Source organism: Sinohyriopsis cumingii, chromosome 11 (genome assembly GCF_028554795.1).
Source record: "Sinohyriopsis cumingii isolate HCF-2022 chromosome 11, ASM2855479v2, whole genome shotgun sequence".
Lineage (NCBI taxonomy): Eukaryota > Metazoa > Mollusca > Bivalvia > Unionida > Unionidae > Sinohyriopsis > Sinohyriopsis cumingii.
Window position 1 is genome coordinate 15,322,201 of NC_142971.1, and position 25,650 is coordinate 15,347,850.

Genomic DNA, 25,650 nt, shown 5'->3' on the forward strand with positions numbered 1-25,650 from the left:
ACAATCTGACAAAAAAACAACACAGATATGATAATATTATCTCGCCAAATGGGACATTCGTTGCACGCAAGACAAAAATAAGGTCAAAGAAATAAAAATCAAATCATTAGATATGTGGTTAGCAATATAGCAGACGATAAATCTGCCAGTGTGTGTGTGTGTGTGTGTGTGTGCCGCAGACATGTAGCATGATATCCCACCCAGTCACATTATCCTGACACCTGGCCGAACAGTCCTAACACTAACCTCTTAATGCTGAGCGCCAAGCGTGGCGGCTGTTAGTACCATTTTTATAAGTCTTTGGTATGACTCGGCCGGGGATCGAACCCACGGCCTCCCGCATCCGATGCTCTAACCACTAGGCCACCGGAGCGGTAAAATCTGCGAGTCGTAAACACATTGTAAGATAGTGAAGAAAGGATTGGTCGTATTATGAGTTCACTACCGAACAGAGCATAATATAATATTCGCAACAATCGGTCACTGTCCTATCGATACCCATAAGTCCCTATCTGTATAAAAACCTGAACTTCGATCAGTTGGTGACGTAAGGGAAAATCGTGGTTAAAGAACAGTATACAGTCAATGGATATAGTTCATGTTATTTATTACATATGTAAATGTTTAGCACAATCGGCCCGTTCGGTTAAACCTGACTACTTAACTCTAACTGATCATGTGCATGCGTGCGTGCGTGCGTGCGTGTGTATGTGCCAGAGAGAGAGAGAGAGAGAGAGAGAGAGAGAGAGAGAGAGAGTTTACAAGTATGTTGCAAGAAATGCAATTATTACAAAATAAAGTCCGTCAGTTGTTGGGATGGCTGTACGAGGAGATTAGCCATGTCAAATGACGCATTCAAGCATTGATCAATCTGTTGACCGGTCTTCTTTGAAACGTGAGTCAAGTTATTTTGTCGGTAGGCCTTTTAATACAACGTAGGCCTTACGCATACTAACTAATACAACGAATAAACATCGAACACAACGTAGGCCTTATGCATACTATATAATACAACGAATAAACAACGAATACAACGTAGGCCTTATGCATACTAATACAACGAACTAAATAAGTATGGCATAAATAGTATATATATATATATATATATATATATATATATATATATATATATATATATATATATATATATATATATATATATATATATATATATATATATATATATATATATATATATATATATATATATATATAATGCATAAATACTTTTATACATTTCCAGATCTCTTTGTTTAATTAGTCTCCGACATTTAAAAATTTCTATCTTAGAAGGATATAATGTGCCAAAAATTTTATAAATAAAAAAGTGTTCACCCAATTTGAAGAATTTATGACTTAAATAAGAATTTATATATCCCAATCATTATCACCGGCAAGAATTTCCTGTGCGGCGTCACCAGATGAGAAAGGATGGTTAATTTAATTCATTGCAAAGTACCTAGATTGATCCAACTTGGTGCGGCACTGTGATGATTCAATAACGCCATTTTAAATATCTGGCGTTACACAGCTTTGAAAATTGGTACAAAAAAAGAGTACAATTTAATAATAGTTTAATACAGAGATAACAAAATTAAATGCCCAGACTTTCCCGTTAACATTTTGCAATATCCCGCTCCCTGATGGATTGATTTATACCTTTATGTGCTATATGTATTACGAAGAGTCGCTTTAAAATGCAAAAGCATTTTACACTTAAAATCGACCGTCTCAGTTGCGTAATCGCTTTGAACATAATTTCATGATTGTAAAATGTAATCGAAGCAAACAAAGAAAGAAAAGGAAAATTACGAGAGGATGATACGTTTACAACTCATACATAGACGTTCTGCTTGACTAATGACGAAATTATCTTTTAATTAGTAATACTAAAACTTTTACATCTATATTCAGGTTAATGTAAATTTTCTTTTCTTTTTTCGGTTTAATTTCGCTCAATTTTGGGTAATTTTTGTTCATTTTGATTGATATTATTTAATTTTCTTTGATTTTCAGACTGTAGGGCACAACGTCTGAAATATGACAACTGTGATAAATTGTCATTACCATTACATTAGACGTACAAAATTGCAACTAATGAAGACGAAGATCGTGTTTTACTCACAAGTTACTTAACGCTGTTTCCTGAAGCAGATAGCAAACGGACTCACAAGAAACGCTAAAAGATTACAAATTAAACGAGATACATATAAAAAAACATTCGATTCAATTAAGTTATAATTGATATAATTTAAAAAGTTTAATTTTAAGGGCCATATTCAAGGTTTAAGGACAGTAATTAGGGTCTAAACACGAACTAAACTACTCAGTTCATGTCTGATCATTATGAAATATCTGATGTCGATTTGAAGAACAGTGCCACTACGTACCCTCAGACTTCTTTATCAGCTGGATTAACATTACTGTCGAAATGTCATCCCAAATTTTTGACTGATAGGAAACTTACTGCTGTTAATATTCTCGTTCTTAAAACAAATGACCAAAACGTCATCAAATGTTTTCGTCCGTTGGTACAGTTATTGGTGGTTTACATCACAGACTTCCCTGACTCCTTAGCCACCGCGCAAGCGTAAACGGGCCCTTGCCCAGACACTTAGATTCGATGCAGGCCAAGAAGACACTGTGTATATCCAGTGCGACACTGTTGATTAAGGCAGCTTTGCCCTCTAGATCGCAGTAAGTAATTTATCTCGATAAAATGCCGCCTGCGAAGCACCCATTTTGATTGTTCATGAAGTTTGAACTCGATTCAGTCAAGAAGAACATGTGAATGGTGCCATCTAGTGGATAGAACAGTTGATTTTCTCAATCGCCAACACTGATGTCTACAGAAAACGAGTTAGTGGTGGCCTGAACTCTTATGAAACAAATACTTAGCCTTTTATATTTCGTCTCCAAGATAAATATGTACTGTTTTCAACATCGTATGTGTAGGGACGAGTCCAGAAATGTCGTTTATAGGGGAACGTGAACAGGTAGAGGAGGGATCTGTGGTACGGAAAGCTCAGTGGGGCCCAGGGGACGAAGACCCCGGAAACTCCTGAATTTTAAGCATTTCCAGGGCATAACCATAGACATTTCACTGTAAGAAAATTTTACTGCAGAAAACTTGAAGTCTTTAGCAAAACAGCAATATTCAGTCGTTTTCTATCAGAACCGTCTTGGGCGCCGCGCTTTCAGGAAATCAACTCCACAATGCATTTTTTTTTATTTTTATTTTTTTTGTTTTTGTTGCATGGGGGTGGGACCCGCTTATCGCTTGCTGACGTGCGCCGCATACATCTTAGGACCGGGCCTGGGCATGGGAAGCGCAGGTCTCGCGCCTAAGACTATTCTCATTTGTTACTTGTTAAGCAGCTGTATAATTTGAGCGCCATATATTGGTTGTATCATCCCGTTTCCTTGAGACATTCGAGCTGAAGAGCCCGTAGACGTATATTTAGCTGCTATCTGCCACAACCGTTTACTGGTACTTGACCTCTAGGAGTACATTACTTAGCTAACTTTCCACTTTTAGTTACGTTGTATGAAGTCTGATTACGGATACGTATGGTGTTAGACGCTTGAAATTAATGAATATATTTGGTGTTAGACGCTTAAAATTAATGGATACGTATGGTGTTAGACGCTTGAAATTAATGAATATGTATGGTGTTAGCCGTTTGAAATTAATGGATATGTATGGTGTTAGACGCTTGAAATTAATGGATATGTATGGTGTTAGACGCTTGAAATTAATGAATATGTATGGTGTTAGACGCTTGAAATTAATAAATATGTATGGAATTAGCCGTTTGAAATTAATGAATATGTATGGTGCTAGATACTTGAAAATAAAGGATATGTATGGTGTTAGACGCTTGAAATGAATAAATATGTATGGTGTTAGCCGTTTGAAATTAATAAATATGTATGGTGTTATCCGGGTCAGCGGGTAAATGGTATCCATCGCTTTGTCTGTAATCACCGACAGATGTACAGACGAGAATTAACTACTAGGCTGACATGTGGGTGTGTATGCTACGCACGGATGCATATACCACCGACTTAGTAACATCATCTTTTGGTGATGTATAAATGGTTGAGATGGTATGTGGGTTGGTGCGTACAGGTACGGCGATGGGTGCCGTTTTCCCCCTAACCCGCGTTCGAATATCCGTAGGGTACGAAAGAGACACACACACATACATGTTTGTGACACAATCCCTTCAACACAGTAACGAATTCGAAAACCATGGTTCACACCTGTCGACATGCCTAAATCATATTCTAAAGTTTCAGATTTAAACTGGTAACACAATATCCTCTGTTTGTTCGGAAAGTGTAATAATAATGACAGTGTTTACCGAAAAAGAAAAACGTAATAGAACACGAGGTTCCTTTTACAATAATTACATGTCCCTATTATGCCAGAATACTAGTATTTGACACCATGTTATAGCACGTAGTAAACAAAAACATATTGCCAAATTTAACACCATAAAGAACAAGAAATTGTTATATTTTTATGACACCTAAGGAAAACACCCTCACTCGAAGTACACACCGTTGATTGAACTTATGGACAAAGGGCATACTCGTTTGCAAAATAGCTCTGTGCTGATTCAGTCAAGATCATATATGATATTGAGTTTCATACAGACTAAACTAGCAACCGAATGTCCTGGATCAAGAAAAGCATATATTGTATTTATATGGAGTACTGATGGTATATTATGGTTTGGGGAGTATATATATATATATATATATATATATATATATATATATATATATATATATATATATATATATATATATATATATATATATATATATATATATATATATATATATATATATATATATATATTCAAGATAGTTATTGACGGTTACGTTGGAAACAATTGATGTGTCTATTAGCACGGGTCATTCTCAATGGGTAATCAATACAATTAATATAGACGTGGATAATAATAAATTAAATTGCTCACGTACGATATAAAATTCTTCATTATACATTTGATGCATGGATGGAGAAAGACAAGGGACAAATTGACCCGTAACTTCGCAAGCCTTAATAGACAAACCGTTTAAGAAAAACAATATTGTAATGGATATAAGTAGAATTGTAGTTCATTCAAGTCACATCTATTTGAATGAATTCTATACAATGGCCTATTGGTATCGTTAAAATTTAGTTTTGCTGAAAGTCACTGTTTTTTCAATTATTTATTTATTAAAATAACATTGCAGTTCATCGTCGTAAGTTTAAGGACTCTTTGTAGCTGACCTCGCCAAAACAATGAATAAGTTGCTTTTTTGTGTGAAAGATATTTTGGTCACCAATAATCTTCATTTGTTACTAATGGCAACATATAGACTGCTGCATATATGTATGTTTTGCATGTATTCTTCTTCTGTAAACTGAAATAAGTTCCAGCCAGGTATTGTGCTTTCAAAATCGTACTATTAGTCCGAATTCAAATTCATATTTACTAATCTCATTCATACATGTATATATGGATCTATTTACCTCCATTGCCCGAATGCGATTATGCACGTGTGTCGATACATATTTATCTCACGGTCAGTCGTTCACAAATGCACCGCACCATTTCTCTTACAATGAGTGAAACTTCACATAAATATCCAATAACCTTGTTTTTTGTCATTTAATCCCTGCTATGGTTCAAATCATAGATCGAATAGGAACTATGTATTATTAAAGTCAATTATTGTCGATAAAAGCCTTTGTTATGGCGAACAATTTGCTTGCAGAAAAACTAACATAAAATAATATATAATATTTTTAAATTTCGGATTTTTCCATGTGTTTGTAAACATATGAAGTATATTAGACAAAGCACATTACTCAAATAAGCACAAAAGAATTCTGATTTCAATAATATGATTTATAATTTGTTTCCATCAGTAATCAGGTCTTACAAATAAGAAGTATTTCGCCTTACCTTAACATTTAATTGATTTATTCATTTATGTTTTCGTTTGTTTATTTATTAGTATGCAAATATGCATGCATAGATGCATGCATGCATGCATGTATGCATGTATGTATGCATGACGGACTTACTGGCTGATTTGCCCCACTTCATCTCTGAATTATTTATTTATTTATGTATTATGTACAGATCGTTAAAAGTTATTATTTAACTTACACCTACCTCTGCTTGCGACAGTCTCCTGAATCAATCAACTGGTAAATAATCCACAATGTCCAGTCTCTGACCATCAGAAAGTCGCAATAATCAAATTTTAGCGCTATAATGATTAGCGATTTGTTTATATACCTGTGCCGCACCTTCAAGGCCTTATTTACTCTGGCGCATAACGGTACTTTTCACAATCGTGTAAATAACACCTGATATGTTGGTTGCCAAAAGAGCGTATCCGAATAATGTACGGTCCGTGCTATTATGTCTTCCATTAATACATACTGAATGACTTTTTATGACATCATGTCGTCCATGAATATATTCTAATGACTTTTTATGACATCATGTTGTCCATGAATATTATCTAATGACTTTTTATGACATCATGTTGTCCATGAATATATTCTAATGACTCCTTATGACATGATTGTAATGAAGTTTAGGCCTAATTAATCAGAAAACAACAGATATCACAATAACAATGATATGTAAATCATAAAACGACAGCTTCCACAGACATATCAATAACTTTGGCTCAGAATCTAATGCACTTCCACTTTTAATTTAGAGAACATTGAAACCGATCTTACATTTTAGGTAAATGAATACAAACGTCCAGCATTATTGGCACTACTTGTGTAAATTGAAGTAAATTATACTAAAGTAATATATTTTGTACCTTGAGCTTCCGTCTTCCCTTTTCATTTAGATGACAATAGTGGATGTCTATTTGAGGGAGTGGTAATAGTACTTGAGAAACCCCTCCAAAACACCATCGCTCCTCTTCCACCGTCTCTATCTCCCCGCACTCCACCCAATCCCTCCCAATAAAGGGCAGGGCCACTACCCCAACAGATAAAAACACAATGATTAATAAATAATGCTCATAAAATTACAGAAGAAAATATTCTCCATTATTGACTTTCACCCAGCTTTAGTCAATATGACCATTGTGTAGAGCATCATAAATACCAATACATTTTGTATTTGTGTTATTTAATTAATTAATTATTAATTAATTTATTTGTCTCTTTGTTTGATTCGGCAAAAATTCCATGTATTCAAGCGTTTCTCCCTCGGATGTGGGAGGTCGCGAATTCGAACCCCGGCCGAGTAATACCAAAGACTTATAAAAATGGTACTAACGGCTGCCTCGCTAGGCGATCAGCATTAAGAGGGTAGTGTTAGGACTGGTCGGCCTGGTGTCAGGATAATGTGACTGAGTGGGACATCATGCTACATGTCTGCGACATGATGCCCCAGTGCTAGACATCACTATAAACTGCCACACTGGGGACATCGTAGCGATATGACTGAAAAATTGTTAAAACTACGTTAAAAGTCCAAATCATTCACTCACTATGTTTGTCTGTGCGAAACTTGTGTACCCGAATGATTGGACACCTGATCGTTTATTCGCTTTGAATTAACAAGAACTTAGCGGATTATAAACGCGCCATTAAGCCTCGAGAAAAGAAAATTTGATCTAGACAACTTGAAAAGGGGGTTGTGTTCAATATAAAAATCTCAAGCTAAGTACATTTAGAGTGTATCTATGAACAAAGTAGCCATGAATGTGTACGTTAACATCAATTTGTTTTCGTCATAAAGAGTGGACACATGAATATATTCACGAGGTTAAGGGGGAACGGGTGAGGACGATCTATTTTCAGCTCCTCAAACACCATTAGAGGTAGCTGCAACAGAAGGAGGATAGGAAGAAATAGACGCATCAGAAGTTCGAACAAAAGGAAGGGCCATTAAAAACAAAACCTTTCGACTTTTATAACTATGTACAAAATTGTAATTTAATCGACACTTAATGGCCGATAAATATGCTCAGTACATGAGATTGCATTCAAAAGACTTGAAAGTCATTGAAGCTTACGTACAAATTAAGCCAAAAGGAAAACATGTTTTTTTTCGTGTCGCCTGATCACAAAAGAGAATGTATGTCATGCGCTAAACATAACTGTCTCTCACTGATTCTCTCGCAACGAATACCGTCCATAACATAACATTATGCTAGGTGAATTATGTTTTTCCATATAATGTACCCCAGTATATGGCTACCTTGCATATATCACGGTACTCTTTAAAGGATTCACTGAATACTGTTATAGTGAGAGATCGCGATATATACTGATATTGTGCTTTGACAAATTCTCAATTCTATCCTCGAAAACAATTAGAAGGAAGATGAACACATTGAAAACTTATGTATTTTGGCATATTCTCATTAATTAGAATCGTAATGAAATTTCATAACACATCACAAAAGTCCACTTATTTACTGTCTTTCTCTTTTGAATTTCTTTACTGGTATGTGTTCTTTCTTTTCTGCTGTTTCTAGTGCTTGACTTGTCTTGAATTTTTTGACTGGAATGCGTTCTTCTTCGTCTATTTCTGCTTCTGAAAGCTCATTCTTTTTGTTCTCTTTTCTCTTGGGACACTCTGAAGACAAATGCCCTTTTTCATGACACTGATAACATGTATCTTTACTTTTGTTTCTTACTTCTCCCGTCTTATCTTTTCTTTGACGATGTGGACATTCTGGAGCCCAATGTCCTTCTTTTGACAGACATAGCAGGTGTCTCGACTTTTATCTTAAGTGAAAAAGTCAGTAGTCTATTTGGAAGTGTATTTCTTAATAACCTTCTGTAAGTTTCTAACGAGAAGTGCAATCTGTTGTGACTTTCCCATCTTCACAGATCGAAAACTAAATGAGTATGTTTTGTTAGAACGAGTTGTGCTCTTTACATAGGGAGAAAACTGTAACCTAGTCAAATTAATTTTGAATTATCGACTTCATGAAACGATCAAAGTCAAGCGACGATAAGGTTCTGCGTCACACAACACTCACCAAAAAGTGTTGAAAGATATTCATGCTAGATATTTTGAAAAACCTTCTATATCTCCACGAGAGAGAGAGAGAGAGAGAGAGAGAGAGAGAGAGCAGCCAGAAAATTAAGTTTGTTCGGTACTTCATAAAGATTATTTTCACTATCTAGCAACCCAAACCGTGACCGCAACGTAACTTTACATTTAGAACTATAGCTTGCAGTTGCACTGTTAGAATTAAACAGGTTAAGTTCCAATGGTTGCCTTGCATGTACCGTTCATCAATTTTCCACAAATAATGTGAAAGCGAAATCTAACTCACACTCGACATGGTGTCCAATATTCAAAGCAATCTTCTCGTCTTGTGGAGTCAGCTCTCTTAAAAGTATTTGGTAATCCACTAAGTTTTTAACAGTGTCAATGACTTTCTTCCATGGAATTTGACGCAACCATGGTGACAGAGGTCGTGGCATGTTAATTTTATAAGACATTCGAAGTTGATACATCTCTGACCATCGTGGACATATTCAAAGTGATTAGTTTTCATAAGACATTCAAATACTGATGATTAAAAAGCATATGCCGTTTCGGATGCATATCTTCTTTGCATTTCATTGGAAGCTGTACAAAGTAGTCGAAAATGCGTTCTCGCAGCTCAGTCGGTAGATTGGGAACTAGAGGCCAACCGAAACTAAATTTCTGGTTTCGGCCGAAAACGAAACCAGACCGAAAGTTATAAATTGACTTTTGGCCGAAACCGAAGCCGAAACCGAAAGTTTAACTACACCTTCGGCCGAAACCGAAACCGAAAGATAAACTGAAGTTGCCGAGCACAAGATTTATTAAATAGGCCTGGGTCATGATGCAATGCTACACTTCAACAACTGAGTAGGGTAACATGTCGGCAACGATCAAGTCCATGATGCACTTATCAATTCGCTGAACTGCAACGTGGTCATCAGGCCAGACCATTCTGCTCTCGACCATTGATGTCAAGGACGTCTGCACAAAATTCGGTAATGCATGTTTCGTCGCTTTCTCTTCCATCATCATCTTTCTCGAGGCACGCTCTGCTCCGTAGTTCATGGACCTCTTGAGATATGTATCATGGAGCTCCTTGTGGCAGCTGGCCAGATGACCTTTCAAGCCTGAAACTGTCTGAAGTCTTGGTTTATCGCTGCCAAGTGATAACAGTTTGTTGCATTCTTTGCACTGCCCCTTGCTTGCAACAGAATCGATTTTAGTGAAGTAATCCCACACTGCATTTTTCGACATTCTTTGCTGTGATTAACTAATCCGTTTATTATTAACTTCAATTTTCTACTTCACACAGATTAATTCGCTACAGTTTAACTAACTGAAATTATCAATATTGTCAGACTTCGAAATCTCTGTATTCAACACGCGAGTAGACTGAAATGCAACAGTGCATAGAATTGCCTAGGGCCGACTGAACCGGCCGACAAGCAGAGTAATAGACGCAGCACTAGCGTTGCATTCTGAAAGTTAAAATAGATCTTCAGCTGATGACCGAAAGTCAATATCAGTTTCGGCCGAAACCGAAAGCTAACTTTTTGGCTTCGGCCGAAACAGAAACTATGCCGAAAGAGGCCATTTGCCAACTTTCGGCGCCGAAACCGAAACCGAATTTCGGTCGGCCTCTATTGGGAACGTTCTTCTCCAAACTGTCTATTTGCAGGAGTGTCTTCTGACCATTTGATCAGTTTCAAACTTTTCATAGCATTCAGATGCCAACTGTTACAAGATCTACGTCGTAGAGGATGCAATTGTTCTTTTAGAAAAATGTATATCTGTAAACTTCACAAATGTGGAACGTTATTGGCACGAACATGAACATATTACTCACAAACTCTGCCCTAGGTATATCCTACAACTATCAAACGGTTTTCTTAATATTACAAGAAGAATTTGCGTCTCACTTGTAATAAGATAATTAACTCTGTTAAAAAATATAGCAATTCTAATCTATAAGCAGGATATATTGGCACCCCTGCTAATCGCCAAAGCTTAGAAGGGTTGTGGGTCGAGAGAAAAATATAAAGAGAATGGGCATGGGAAAACCAAGTCCACGGAAGCTGATTTGCATAAATTATAATTCCAGAAAGTATGTAATATATAAGAAGTCTGGAACCCTAGCAATGTTTGGAAGATGAGTCTATCATTGAGGCTACACTTTTTTATGTTGATCTCTATTACCTCTATCATGAAACTTTAGTATTGAACTACATTTATTAACCAACTATCTACTATCCATCAATCAGATATCTACTATCCGTCACACAGTAATCTACTCCCCAAAACTCATACTATACCATCAGTACTCCAGTTGGATTGACCCACACCCAGTCGTTTACCATCCTGTATCTAGTCACTATATATCAACACGCCGCTGTAGTGATTAATATCCAGCACTTAGTATCCAATATGCTGTTAGAGAAAGCATCATCCAGTTATCTACTATCCAGCATTTCAGAACTTACCAGCCAAAGGAAAGGGGTAGGAATATTTACAAACTATACTTACAAACAAGCAAATATGCTGTTACTCAAGAGGCTAGTGTTAAATGAAATGGAATGAATCAGACACACACACAAACACACACACACACACTCTATATCACGCAAGCCAGACAAGAAACATACGGGTTTTTAAAAAGTGTGTGCTTTTGTATGTTTGCCATCATAGAGGGTGTCGACCAGTTTGTTTTAAGAGCACACAATAACTTTGAACTTATTTGACATATCAAAGTTTAGGTTTTTCAATTTTTATTTTCAAATTTAGTTTTACTTATTTAATTTTTAATGTCATTTTTAAATTTGGTTTTTTAAATTAAACTTTCTTTTACAAATTTACCTTTCAAATTTAGTTTCCAAATTTATTTTATATTTTTACCTTTCCAATGTTCCTTGAATTTCTTCTTTAACTTTAAATTATTAATTCTTTAACTTAAGTTTTTAATTTTTCTCTCTACATTTCCATCTTCAAAATTGCTATTCTGGGTGGAAATTCGAATATAGCACCTCATTCCAAAGACATTCTCAGCAACGATAGAGCCTGCAAGTATTTGTTCCCTCTCGAACTGAACAAAGGACTGAATTTATTGCTTGTGTGTTCTGCTGTCGGCGAGTATCGTGTCATAGGAAAAACAGCTGTTCCGATGCCCAGAGTCATTACGTTCAAATTACCGCTCCGCTGGCCTAGTGGTTAGAGCGTCTGCCTCGGATACGGGAGGTCGTGGGTTCGATCCCCAGCCGAGCCATACCAAAGACTTATAAAGATGGTACTAACAGTTGCCTCGCTTGGCGTTCAGCATTAATACGTTAGTGTTAGGATTCGTCGGCCTGGTGTCTGGGTGGGACATCATGCTACATGTCTGCGACATGATGTCCCAGTACTAGACATCACTATAAACTGCCACACAGCAGACATCGTAGCGATATGACTGAAACGTTGTTAAAACTACACTAAAATCCAGATCACATCACAACACACATCACATTCAAATTAGATCTTGCCATCGCTTCTGAGGAGGATGAAACTTTCTCAACATATTCCTATCAGTAAATCGTATTTTGATGGTGTGAATATTAGCATAAAGGCAAAACATGGACAAAATATTATATTCTCGACGGAAAAGTCACGGTAAAACTACACTTTCGAAAACAATTACCTAGGGAATAGTAAAAGCAGGAAACAACGTGTAGATTCAAACAGGAAAATACCCTTTGTTTCTCCAAGAAACCGCCATAAATTCGCTTCAAGTTTCAGGCGAAGGCATTACTTACACCTTTACGCGGGACCGCTCCGGTGGCCTAGTGGTTAGAGCGTCTGCCTCGGAAGCGGGAGGTCGTGGGTTCGAACCCCGGCCGAGTCATACCAAAGACTTACAAAAATGGTAGTAACAGCTGCCTCGCTTGGCGCTCAGCATTAAGAGGTTAGTGTTTGTACTGGTCGGCCTGGTGTCAGGATAATATGACTGGGTGGGACATCATGTTTCGTGTCTGCGGTTTGATGCCCTTGTGCTAGAAATCACTATAAATTGCCACACTGCAGACATCGTAGCGATATTAGTGAAAAATTGTTAAAAGCTACGTTAAAATCCTAATAACACACACACACACACACACCTCTACGCCACAACAAGGACAAGGCATAAAGAAACATCGAAACCCCTTCAGATCTCAAACACGTTCAGGGAAAGAATAAGAAACGAAGATAAGAAGCTGACAGAGAACTGGACGTCTTGGATTACTAACTGAACAAATGATGCACCGAGATTCTTGTGAATGTTTCAAGACATTGTTCACTTCTAACCGAATTGTTGAGTATTGAACGTTTTAGGAGATATTCTGACTCCTTAAGACTGCTGTAGTGAAGATCCAAAATTCAAAAATCACTCTATCTGATCTGTCAGTGAACGAGTGCTTACTGAATACCTACGATATAAAAGTATTGACAAATTATATTCGGAATACCCCTGCTCTGAAAGTATTAATCAGACAAAGTCTATTCAGAATGCATCCACTCATAAAGTATTAATCTCACAAATATATTCGGAATACCCCTGCTCTAAAAGTATTAATCTGACAAAGTCTATTTGGAATACCCCGCTTTGAAAGTATTAATCTGTCAAAATCTATTCGCATTTGTCACATAACGCATGATACAAATACATAAAATGTTTCATCAAATGTTTCAGAAGACTTATAGTGTCAAGAGTGTTACGTAGAGACAGAAGGACAAAACCTTTTCTCTTTAAACGAAAATAACTCCTAAATTTCTGATCAGACAGAACTAATTCTTTTACAAGACACATTGCTCTAGCATGGTACTAGAGCATGAATAGCTTCACAAAGATACCTGGAACAGCTGAGGAGATATGACATGAAAATACACATTAAAAAATATGGGACATAACTCCAAAGGTACCAATCTAACATTGCCAAATTCTATGAGACGCAAACACTTTTCACGATACAAACGCATAACAAGTTGCAAAAGATATCTTAAACGGTCCTGGATATATTAGGGGGAGAAGTGTGTGATGGATACACGAATACATTTAACACCATTTGTATCGACAAAAAGCTTAGCACTACTCATTGGATACTCGCTGAAGAAGAGTCGTGTGTTTACATGTAATCTACCATGTTTGTCCTAACTTACGCAACAATCCATGTTAGAGACAGGACTGATCGTCTGCATGATCCATTTTAAATTTCTACGTTATATCTGATTATGATGTAAACTGTATAATGAGTAGACAATTGTTATGCATATTTAATTTGCATTGTTTGTTTGTTTTTTTATTTTAAAAAATGTTATTTCATTATATGCTATTGTAATATAACATTGAATGTTGGAGTTAACTTTGTCCAAAATCAAGTTTATTTTCTACCTGAATTATTGATTCTTTATGTTTTTATTTTATTCTGTAAACAACTAATACATAGCTAAAACATTCTCCGTGTATGTGTTTATTATCAGGATCAATATTAATAGAAGAAAACATGTTTATTTGGGTCTGGGTCAAGGTTATTGGGAGTCCCCTACAATTTACCTGGTATACCTGACATTGTTCATTTAGCAGACTGCTAATTATAGCTAACATTTTTTGTAAACATTAAGAACTTTCTAGAAGGTCATTTTCTATTTGGTAATTTATTTTATAGAAAATGTTAATTGTGACCTGAGATCAAGCAGAAGACTATGTAATCTTGTTACTAGAAAAAATATTAATTCGTGCTTATGACCTAGCAGAATCAATTTGTATTGTTGTGTCCATGTTGTGTTCGTTTGGGCTGGAATTTTTTTTTTTTTTTAATTATTGATTCAGTGATTATTTTCTCTGGAAATACAGGATGCTCATATAACAAAAATATTCTTGGACAGATACATCCCCTGGGACTTAAAGTGAATTCAAACCTGGAATTATATTACTGTGTTTCAACAAAAGACTGTTGGCCCCTCAGCATTATACAGGTCATAATAGATATATTAAACACTTCAGCGTTGGACTTACTTTGGATTTCTACTAAAGTTTATTCGGAACTTTAAATTATTACGACTTGTGTCTGTAATTCTGGGATTGTTTTGGGATTTCATTTGCAATACCGTATGTTCTTTATTTCATTTTTACTTTGTATTCTAGGGAAATAAATTATTTTTTTAATTTTACAAAGCTTGATATTTTCACCACTCTTTTCTGTTACTTATTTTAAGAGCATAGACCCGTGACACAGTATTTGTTCACGCTATTCTATCATACACTGCATTAGATTCAAATCAAAAGGAGCAATTGCATGACAAATAATTTATTTCACAGTTTAAAATTTCCTTTAGAGATATGACACCATTTCTGTACCACTCAAAGTTTTCCAAAAAAAATTAACCTTTTTGACACAGACATGAAAAGTACTACATATCCTTAAACAAACAAAAAATACACGAAAGCCTATGTACCACTCAATCACTTTAAACCTATTATGGCTCAATTAAAAACATCACTAAATTCTAAAATGGTACTCATATTAATGTCGCAAGGTTTCTTAGAGGTGCAGTGTCATGAAAGGGTAATAAATGAAATTACGGAAGAAAAATGACATTCAAAGAGACGATGGCCATTCCAGTTACAAATATGCTGAAAAGCAAATACAGTATCTGTGAGACTTTGAACACAATTAAAGGTAATAAAATAATAGAAGTGTTGATTCAATCACGAATACATCTAGGCCTTATTCAAATTTCATTCAAACAAAGTATAGAAATCATGTCAAACGTTCCAAAAGCACGTACAATTCGTGTAACTACATCGTCAATTGAGCGATTGTCCTAGCAAAATAGAATTGCCATAAAATTATCCCAAATCAATTAAAATGGGAAGTGTTAATTTTGTGGTAATTTTTGTATTACAGATTATTTGTTACGCCATATAGATAAAGTAAAATCCAATGCATATTCAACAGTACGTAAAGATATAGATTTTGAAGATATCCGTTTTTCAGAACTTTCATGTATGTCGGTGCTAAAGGTGTGCCTAAGGCACACGGAAATTTTGTATTTGGCGAGTCAGAACGTCTCTGGAGGAAAGGTGTGTTTCTGTTACATCATTTATTTTAATGTCATAATTTTTTCTTCTTTTTCTCTTCTCATAAACAAATCATCGTATCCTTTCCATTTTACGAGCAAAACTGTATTACCGTTCATTCTTTCGAGCCACTTGTATGTCATGTCATCTTATTTCATGTATAGAAATAAAAATAGTGTACCTCACACATGCTTCTACGTGCACTCTCTTCTAATGTTCCAGACTGAAAACGATTCAATCGCCCAAAATTACTTGCCAGATTTTCAATATTTCCTAAATAAATGCAAGAGGTTAGTTCTTTTAACAACATTTTTTTTTTAAATTACGAAAGTCTGGTTGTTACACCAATTTCGAATGTCGAGATTCCAAATGTATCTCTTGTCATTAAACCGAATGGATTGATAAATACGTTTGATTTGCTTGCCACTAATTATCCATTCCACGTACCTGACACAAATTCTTTTGTATGAAGATCGTTTCCTCGTTTGTTTGTATTTATATTTGTGTAATGAACTCCACTTTAGCTCTTGTAGTAAATCCGGAATATTATAAATTATCAACCTTTTTCAACGGTATAAAACATAGTGAGAATACTTAACGCAGTATATAATTTCTTTAGGTGTTATCAACAAACCAACAGAAGATCTATCTATGACAGGTACATTTATTTTCATCAGTTATCAACGTTTCTTCAGTCCTTGAAAACGTATAAATGCCATTATTTTTGCAGTGTTACGACTCTATGGTCTTAAACTAAGTAACAGAAAAGAGCGAAAACCAACAAAGTTTGTAAAATTCAACAACTAATTTATATCCTTATAATACAAAGTGAAAATTAAAAAAGGACTTACAGTACTGCGAATTTAATCCCAAGTACTCATAAAAGTTCTATCGCAGTTTCAAAATTGGAGTATTCTGAATGAATTCCAATTTTGAATGTAGTAATATGCCGGTAGTCTCGAATGTGCGCATGTGTCAACAGTCTTGATGTATCACAATGATAAAATCCAAAATGTCCTTGAATGGATTCACAATGATCCAAAAATAGTGATATTAGTCTAAATTTAATGATCAGAACTTTGTAGTTCCAGTGAATAATGTCATAAATAAAACCCATCAGATTAGAAACTGATCACAATTTAAAGACTGATTCCACTTCGTATGTTAAGGTAGGAATGAATAATTGAAATATAATCAAACTGAACATAAAAACCTAACACACACTTTACAAACCAGGATGAGAGTCAAAAGCTCATTTCCAGAAAATTCTAAGTTGTAAACAATCTCATATCGATCCCTACTACTCTGTCAGCTTAATGGAAATTCCCATCCAACTGTAAGCAAAATATGTTTCAAAAAAATTCTATGGTCAGAATGAAAGCTGTATCAAGAACTGAAACTCAGTAAACATGTTTATCCTACTTGTATATATATATATATATATATATATATATATATATATATATATATATATATATATATATATATATATATATATATATATATATATATATATATATATATATATATATATATATATATATATATATATATATATATATATTAATTTTGCTACTCTCTTCATGATTTGAACGATCCAGTAATCTTGTGCAGGATTTTACTGGCTGCTTTAACGAGGGAGAGTGAGAGAGATAGAAAAATATGTACACAGACAAAAGTAGGGAAGTAGAAGAAAAAAGTCCAGAAAAGCACACAGAAAATGAGATGAGGAAAAGAGAAATACTTACAAAAAGACGACAGAAGACTGATGTTTTGAGACACTTCTGGCTATATATGGATGGAGAGAGAGAGACCTAATCTTCATTCAAATGATATTTTCCTTTTATGAAAAACAGGAGGAGATTGTGCATCGAATGAAGAGAAAAATAGCTAGTTAAATAGTCAAGCTGATACGGCTACTAGGGGTGGTGACGGCTAGAACGCCTAAGATGCTTAAGTCATTATGTCGGAAAGACACGAATTTAAGTATATTTGTCAAAACTTAATATTGTCTAACCCTGGGCAAATTAAATTGTTTACAGAAAGAAGAAAAAAAACGCATGACGGTAATGAATGTCTGCCTTGTCATTGATGCGCTTGCTTCCGACATTATCTTTTGTATACGCCTTTATCTAACTGTCACATTATTTAGACTTCCATTATTGAAATACATATAACTGAACACCAGTCAATGTTCGTTGCGATCAAAAGATTCAATTAATTTGCAAATGGCAATCGATTTTAGTGAATAAATAGAACCTAGCATTTTACTGTCGGTACCTGTCGTGAATATGATGAACAACATGGATTGACTGTAAAATGGCTTTTTAATTACCAATTTATACAGCCTGCCTATAATTCTGTGTGGTCTGCTATTATGAATCGTTCATAAATACCTATCCACTCATCAACATAATTGATAAACGACAAATATTGCTTACGAATGTCGCAAAATATTACCATACATTGATCATATAACGAACAATTTACACATGCAGTTAGAATAAGAATCATTAATACATGGAAAATTATGCACATTGGCGCAGCTTGAAAAGGTCCTAAAGGCTTTCCTTAACTTGGAAGTTAACGTCGACTCAGGTGCAAAATTGATCCTAACTAAAGTCAACCAAGTATTTGACAGAAGTTTTAAATGGTTGAAAAATGAAACCTGTAATGAGCTAATGCATACACATACATACATACATACATACATCCATACATACATACATACATACATACATACATACATACATACATACATACATACATACATACATACATACATACATACATACATACATACATGTGTGTGTGATTAGGATTTTTCACGTAGCTTTAACAATTTTTCAGTCATATCGCTACGATATCTGTTGTGTGACAGCTTATAGTGATATCTAGCACTGGGGCATCATGGCGCAGACATGTAACATGATGTCCCACCCGGTCACATTATCTTGACACCAGGCCGACCAGTATTAACACTAGCCTCTTAATGCTGACCGCCTAGCGAGGCAACTGTAAGTACCATTTTGTAAGTTTTTGGTATGACTCGGCCGGGTTTCGAACCCACGAACTCCCGCTTCCGAGGCGGACGTTCTAAACACTAGGCCACAGGAGCGGTCCATACATACATACATACATACATACATACATACATACATACATACATACATACTTACGTACGTACGTACGTGTATGCATGCACACACACACACACACACATCCAGGGGGCCCCGAGTGGCCGAGTGGTCTAAAGCACTCACCGTTACTGATCACTGCCATCTCACCTCTGTCCGCGTGGGTTCGAGTCTAGGGCTCGGCCAATGTGGGTATGTGAGAAAGCTTGCCGGTAGCTTCTCGTGGGTCGGTGGCTCTTTCCGGGGTTTTCCCGGGTTCTTCCTCCACCATTTATACTGGCCGATATGTATAGCCTATCTTGAGCTGAAAAATGGCATTAAACCCTATAACAACAACAACATGCATACATACATACATACATACGTACATACATACATACATACATATAAATCAAAAAGGCTGCGCGTAAGGGGACACATAAATTAGACACTTTAAAAGGTGTTCAAACGGAAGAAACTTTCGTTTCCTTTCCTTTTCTATCTTTTTTCCGATCATTTGAGAATGGTCACTTTCCGATGTCCTTTCTGGCACAGTTAGACTCATAGAAAGAACTGTGGTACTCCTACCCAAACCCCTCTGGCAATGGAATTGCTAGAATCCTACCCAAACCCCTCTGGCAATGGAATTGCTAGAATCCTACCCAAACCCCTCTGGCAATGGAATTGCTAGAATCCTCAGCATTTTCACACATGAATATATAAAGACGTCAAAAGGGAAATATGAATTGATAACTTTAAAAATAATTTTCTGATGTGAATTGTTTGAGATATTACGTCTTCAACCCGATTCTAAATAAAGTTATTGACTTCAATAGGTATATATGATACATGGAGGAAATTGCTGGGTTAGTTTTGGTATTTCGTTTTGTATTCATTGATGTCAAACTAAGAAAAACAATATTCCGCAAAACCACTACAAAACAGCTTCACGATGTAAGAGAAATAGAAAACGAATATTTAAAATATAAACCATGGGTAAGAATGTGAACACATCAAGCTTGAAATTCATTTGCTTCAGTGTTGTATCCAACTGTTGGACAGAAAAAAAATGATTTATTTCCACATTATTTACCACTTAGATGAAAACGAAGAAGACAATACAAGATAAGAAGAAGGAAAGAAAATAACAAATGAGTTAATAACACTTACACGTACATGCAAATTATCCAGAATAGATAGGCAGGGAAATTGTTCAGCGTCCTCTCTGTTCCACCTATACTATCAAGTTCCTCTCTTTTCGTCTCTACTACCAAAGTCTAATGGAGATTTTTATTCCCAATGCCAAGTTGGAGCGGTTCGTTATGGCCTCGTCAGATCACAACAAACAAATAAGTCATACTGCGGCACATCTCATCAATCCTACTTCATTTTGGGTTTTTGGTACCGTCAAATATTGCTGTGCATCATGAAAATTCATCTCACGGACCTGTCTTAAAACAGCTTTGTTCAGTTTTCGCAGGGCGCACAAAAGACTGACGTTGTTTCTTGCAATTCGTATACGCCTAGGATTATTGACAGAAAATTGAGCCAGCGAAGAAAATCGGAGATTGATGGGTTTCAGTATTCAATAGATATAGAATGAGTGTCAGCGTGATGAACTCAATTGAAAACTATCAACGCGTGAATTAAGTAAGATACGTTAATAACAAAGTTGGATATTTCTGCTCCATTAATAATCAGCGAAGGATTTTTGTGAAAGCATGCACTGAATGAAGTGCCACCATAAACATATCTAGGAAAAGTGAACAAATAATTTATTAGAATTATAAGAGCCATAATTCAGTTAAAATATCATTATTGATTCCAGAGAAAATGATGATAGCTGTTAAATGGCAAAGAGGGCTGTCACATGATGGTCATATTGCACAAAGTCAGCGGTCACACAAGGGTCCAATGGGATACAGCCTGCTAAAACAAAAATGTCAAAAAGCAAAGAAAAAATTAACATCAAACAATTCATCACCATTTTATATATATATTCAAATTTTGCCACCTTCCATTTTCGATTAGGAAATCTATGACTATTTTCTGAGGTAGGTCATTGCAAATATTTTTTATTTTTATACCATACTTGTTAAAATTGGTTTAAAAAGAATTTGTTAATCATCCAGTAAGTTATACTTTCAGAAGAATCAAAAACACTGATATGCAAAGTGATGCTACGGTCTTTATGACTGTCGTCTTTAGCCAATCAGCTGAGATGGGTGAATGAGATCCCCATACATTATTCAGTCTTTAATTACACATGGCCATTTAAAATGACGTTTACCATCTGCAGGATAGTGTAACTGTCACAGATCAAACAGTGTGGGTTTGATTAAAACACTAGGCCACACATATATATATATATATATATATATATATATATATATATATATATATATATATATATATATATATATATATATATATATATATATATATATATATATATATATATATATATATATATATATATATATATGTGTGTGTGTGTGTGTGTGTGTGTATGTATGTATGTATGTATGTACGCTGTATCAATAATATACCACGAGATGCAAAATTTTTTCATTAAAATAAACGAGGCTTGCCCGAGTTTCCTTTTAATGAAAAATTTATACAACGAGTGGTATATTATTGATACAGCGTTTATACTATACATATATTTTATTTATATCTCATACAAATACACATATGTGCACTTTGAAAGGAGTTACGATATGCTCTTGGCAACTGTGTATTGACCGAGTGAATGAACTCCTCACCTCCATGCGAGTGTGTCCGCTACAAAATGTAGTTCTGCATTTTGTCTTCTCGTTCACAATCACATATGCAAATTGATAATTTGATTGTTTTCTTCTTCAGTTTCTATTTTTATTTACATTTATTAAATCAGTATAAGACACACTCATGATTTAAACATGAAATATGGTTTTTATGAAGAAAGTAGTGCACCGCGAACACGGTTAGCTTCTTGTACACTGAACCTGTACTGTGAGGCATTCACGTACTGGCGTATGGACATTAGCGTGGAATAGAAACTAAGGGAAATGACGAACCAACGTGAGGTAATTAAAATATTTCAATATATTGACATTTCATCTAAGTCATTATTCTGCTTTAATTAACATTTCTAAAGACTATAAAAGTCTCTCTCTCTCTCTCTCTCTCCTTTGGACCACAGGTGCTCGACACGAGCTTGGTATTGAGGGGAAAAAAAAACAATAATCTGAATGAAAAAAATCATACAGAGTGACAAAAATACCTTAGATTACGCCCATGACCCGTTCTGATATAGGACCCTCTCTATCATAATATATAAGAGAAACGGTACGTAACTTCCAAATACTTCATTCCACCCGTGACCATCGATTTCCTTCTGCTATTTCCGTCTTTAAAGGCATACGACCATACTATATGGCTTGTTTTACTCCTGAGATATTTTTCTATTCATCAATCCATAATTGACTTTTCTGCGTTTTACCAAACTGAAGTTACGGGCTCCGAAACGTGCAATTTTCGCGAATTTTTACTGCTGAGCCAAGTCCGAGCTCATGTGATAATAAGTGTAATCTTTTGAGAAGGTCCTATGTCAGAACGGGTCATGTGGGTAATCTAAGGTATTTTTGTCGCTCTGTATGATTTTTTTCATTCCCATTATTTATTTTTTTTAAAAATTTTTTGAACATCAAGCTCGCGTCGAGCACCTGTGCTTTGGACGGCTTGACTAACATTAACATCATTCATAGGTCCAGAGACATCGTCGTATGACACAAGCGAAAATTCCCATCGCTCGTATATCCCCTCCTCTCACCCCACAATAACCATATTTTAAAGAAAATTTCAAATTATATTTCAAATATTTCCCAAAAGAAAGGAATGAAAAGGAATTTTCTTTTTCTTTTTCTGAAAGAAAATTCTAAAGACATATAGTAAGGGATACAGGGAAACTATATGGGGGAAGTAAAAGGCGATGACATCATGTGGCTAAGTCACATGGCGCTACGCGAAGTGGACAGGCCCATGAAAGAGTCTTTGAAAACACCCCATATAGAACATAAACAGACAAAACAGAGACACAAATACATACTGTATAACACTTAGTTTAAAACCCTACTAACTTTTTCTTTATCTTAAAAACCATACAGCTCCCGCACTGTATGGTTGACCACTATACAAAAATGTGGTCTCATTAAACAATTTTGGATCTTTCAATAAAGAATAATCAGATAAACTAAATAAAGGAGGCCTAACTCGACCCAGGAGAAACACAAAGAGAATAAAAGAAGTGTGGACCTTGGATCGAGCGTAACCTACCTATCAACATCTTTAAAAACTATTACGAGGAACGACACATATTATCACTCGAATAATACAAAAGGATTTTTTTAAAACAAAATCTAAATAGTACACCGTTCCATTGTCAAAATTCGAAAAACATAAAACAAATTAAAAGATAAAATATAATATATCATAACGGATCTTAAATCCAAATTGGGAAGAAATACAACTGGGAAAGATATTTGATTTATACTTGCTGTCTCAAGCATACACAAAATATTGAACCATTACATATAGCAAACACTGAGACCTAGGCGACCTCTAGCAAAGGTCACAAAATTTCAAGGGAAGGAACTTCGAGCAAGGTGAGGGAAACCAGGCTCGGACGAACAACCCTTTAGATAACACTAAGGAAACATAAATACCCCATCAAAAGTTCTAAAAACTAAATTTTTGATATAAAATTTTGTTTTAAATAAAACATACAACACATCTGAGGGGGAAACACGCAAACATAAAACACTTTAATTTTTTTGTCTGGTGCCAAAAATAAAATTAAAATGTAAAAAAAAGAAGGCATTTTCATGGAGAGAGAGAGAGAGAGAGAGAGGAGGAGGAGGGGGACGACCATTTGGACATTTTTATATTTAATAATTATAAATGATTTTTAGAACATTATAATAGGTTTAAGAAACAACAACAAAGGATTGAAACACAGTACAGTATGTGTGCCACGTAACCGATACATTTTACACATATGCCTTGTGTCACTGGCTATTGCAACTATGTATCATTGATATTATGAACACGTTAGATACATCTCAAGGAAAGCGTAAACATACCGTTACGACCAACCAGATTACTGTAGGTTACTTGGTACAAGTTCAATTTTGATGTTTTCATCCAGCGCAATATATTTTTCTCTCTCACTCCAGATTTGTGCTTATTTTGTCATTTACGCATGAGAGGGGAATGGAAAAAAGGAAGGATTCCAATGAAATTGTGTACCATTTTAATATCATTTAGAAAACATAGACTATTAATACTTTTTATCATTATTTTCATGTCATTTATGATTAATGAATAAGTAGAAATTTATCACTGATCTATAGGCGTGCGGTTGAAAGAATGTTTATATATTTGTATTATTGCGCCATCGGCGGATCACAATTTGATATACCAGTAGTATTGGTATATCAATTTGCTTTATACTTTAAATGCCATTTTATTTATAATGTACACACACACACACACACACACACACACATATATATATATATATATATATATATATATATATATATATATATATATATATATATATATATATATATATATATATATATATATACATACATACATAGCTTATAGCTTTTCTTTTATTTATCAAAATTTAGTTTTGGGAGACTATTTGTTTTAAATGCTAAAAGAATGAACTTGGAATAAATTTGTTAGTAAAAGAATATTAATTTAACTTATGACCTGTTTTATTTTTTTATAGAAATAAATGGCAAGGTCGGTATGCAGAACATCGATCACTGAATGTACACCTTGGTATTTCAGAACTGCCTTGCATCCTTCATAACTTATTGGTCTGTAAATGCAAGTAATCAGGAACAAAATGCATACAGTTATATGAGAAGGTTTTATTTTCAATTTATTATCATTTTTACCATTATCTACAATGTAAGAAAATTATATTGGTCACATTAAGTTAAATATCAAGATTCTCCCAAAGGATGATTGAAACTTTTCTGTGAAAGTAAAATTGCTTGTTTTCAGATTGAAACATCTTGATACGTCGGTATAAATAAATTAAATTTCTAGAGTGCTTATTTAATTATGAAATATATCACACAAGTATGTTTTCTTGTAAATATACACAAATCAAAATGACAAAGAAAATTCTCAATAGCAATGATGACACCTTCGGATTAAGCTTTGTAACACTATATAGTATTCTAAACAGTTTTACAGATGCCGATATCACCGTGAGTCATGCTGTCATCACATATTCAGTAGTAGAGCTCTCAAATAAGGCGGGATCTTGATTTGTCCAGTCAGATTAGTTTGTATTTTTATGCGGACTTACAGATTGCAAAAAAAAAAAAAGAGAGTTGTCGAAATGTAG

General features: G+C 35.0%; 1 protein-coding gene across 8 annotated transcripts in view; it reads right to left on the reverse strand.

Moving 5' to 3' along the window:
* Positions 1-20,716, reverse strand: part of LOC149787647 (uncharacterized) — a 109,158-nt gene extending 88,442 nt beyond the window's left edge. For 3 of the 8 annotated variants that reach the window (XM_089973840.1, XM_089973838.1, XM_089973833.1), the window contains exon 1: positions 20,415-20,714. The gene's annotated coding sequence lies outside the window, so the exon portion shown is untranslated. Of the gene's footprint in view, positions 1-6,182; positions 6,327-6,852; positions 6,872-20,408 lie in introns of those variants that run through there. The other 5 variants (XM_089973841.1, XM_089973839.1, XM_089973834.1 and 2 more) reach the window with 4 other exon arrangements.
* Between the last annotated feature and the right edge of the window lie 4,934 nt (positions 20,717-25,650).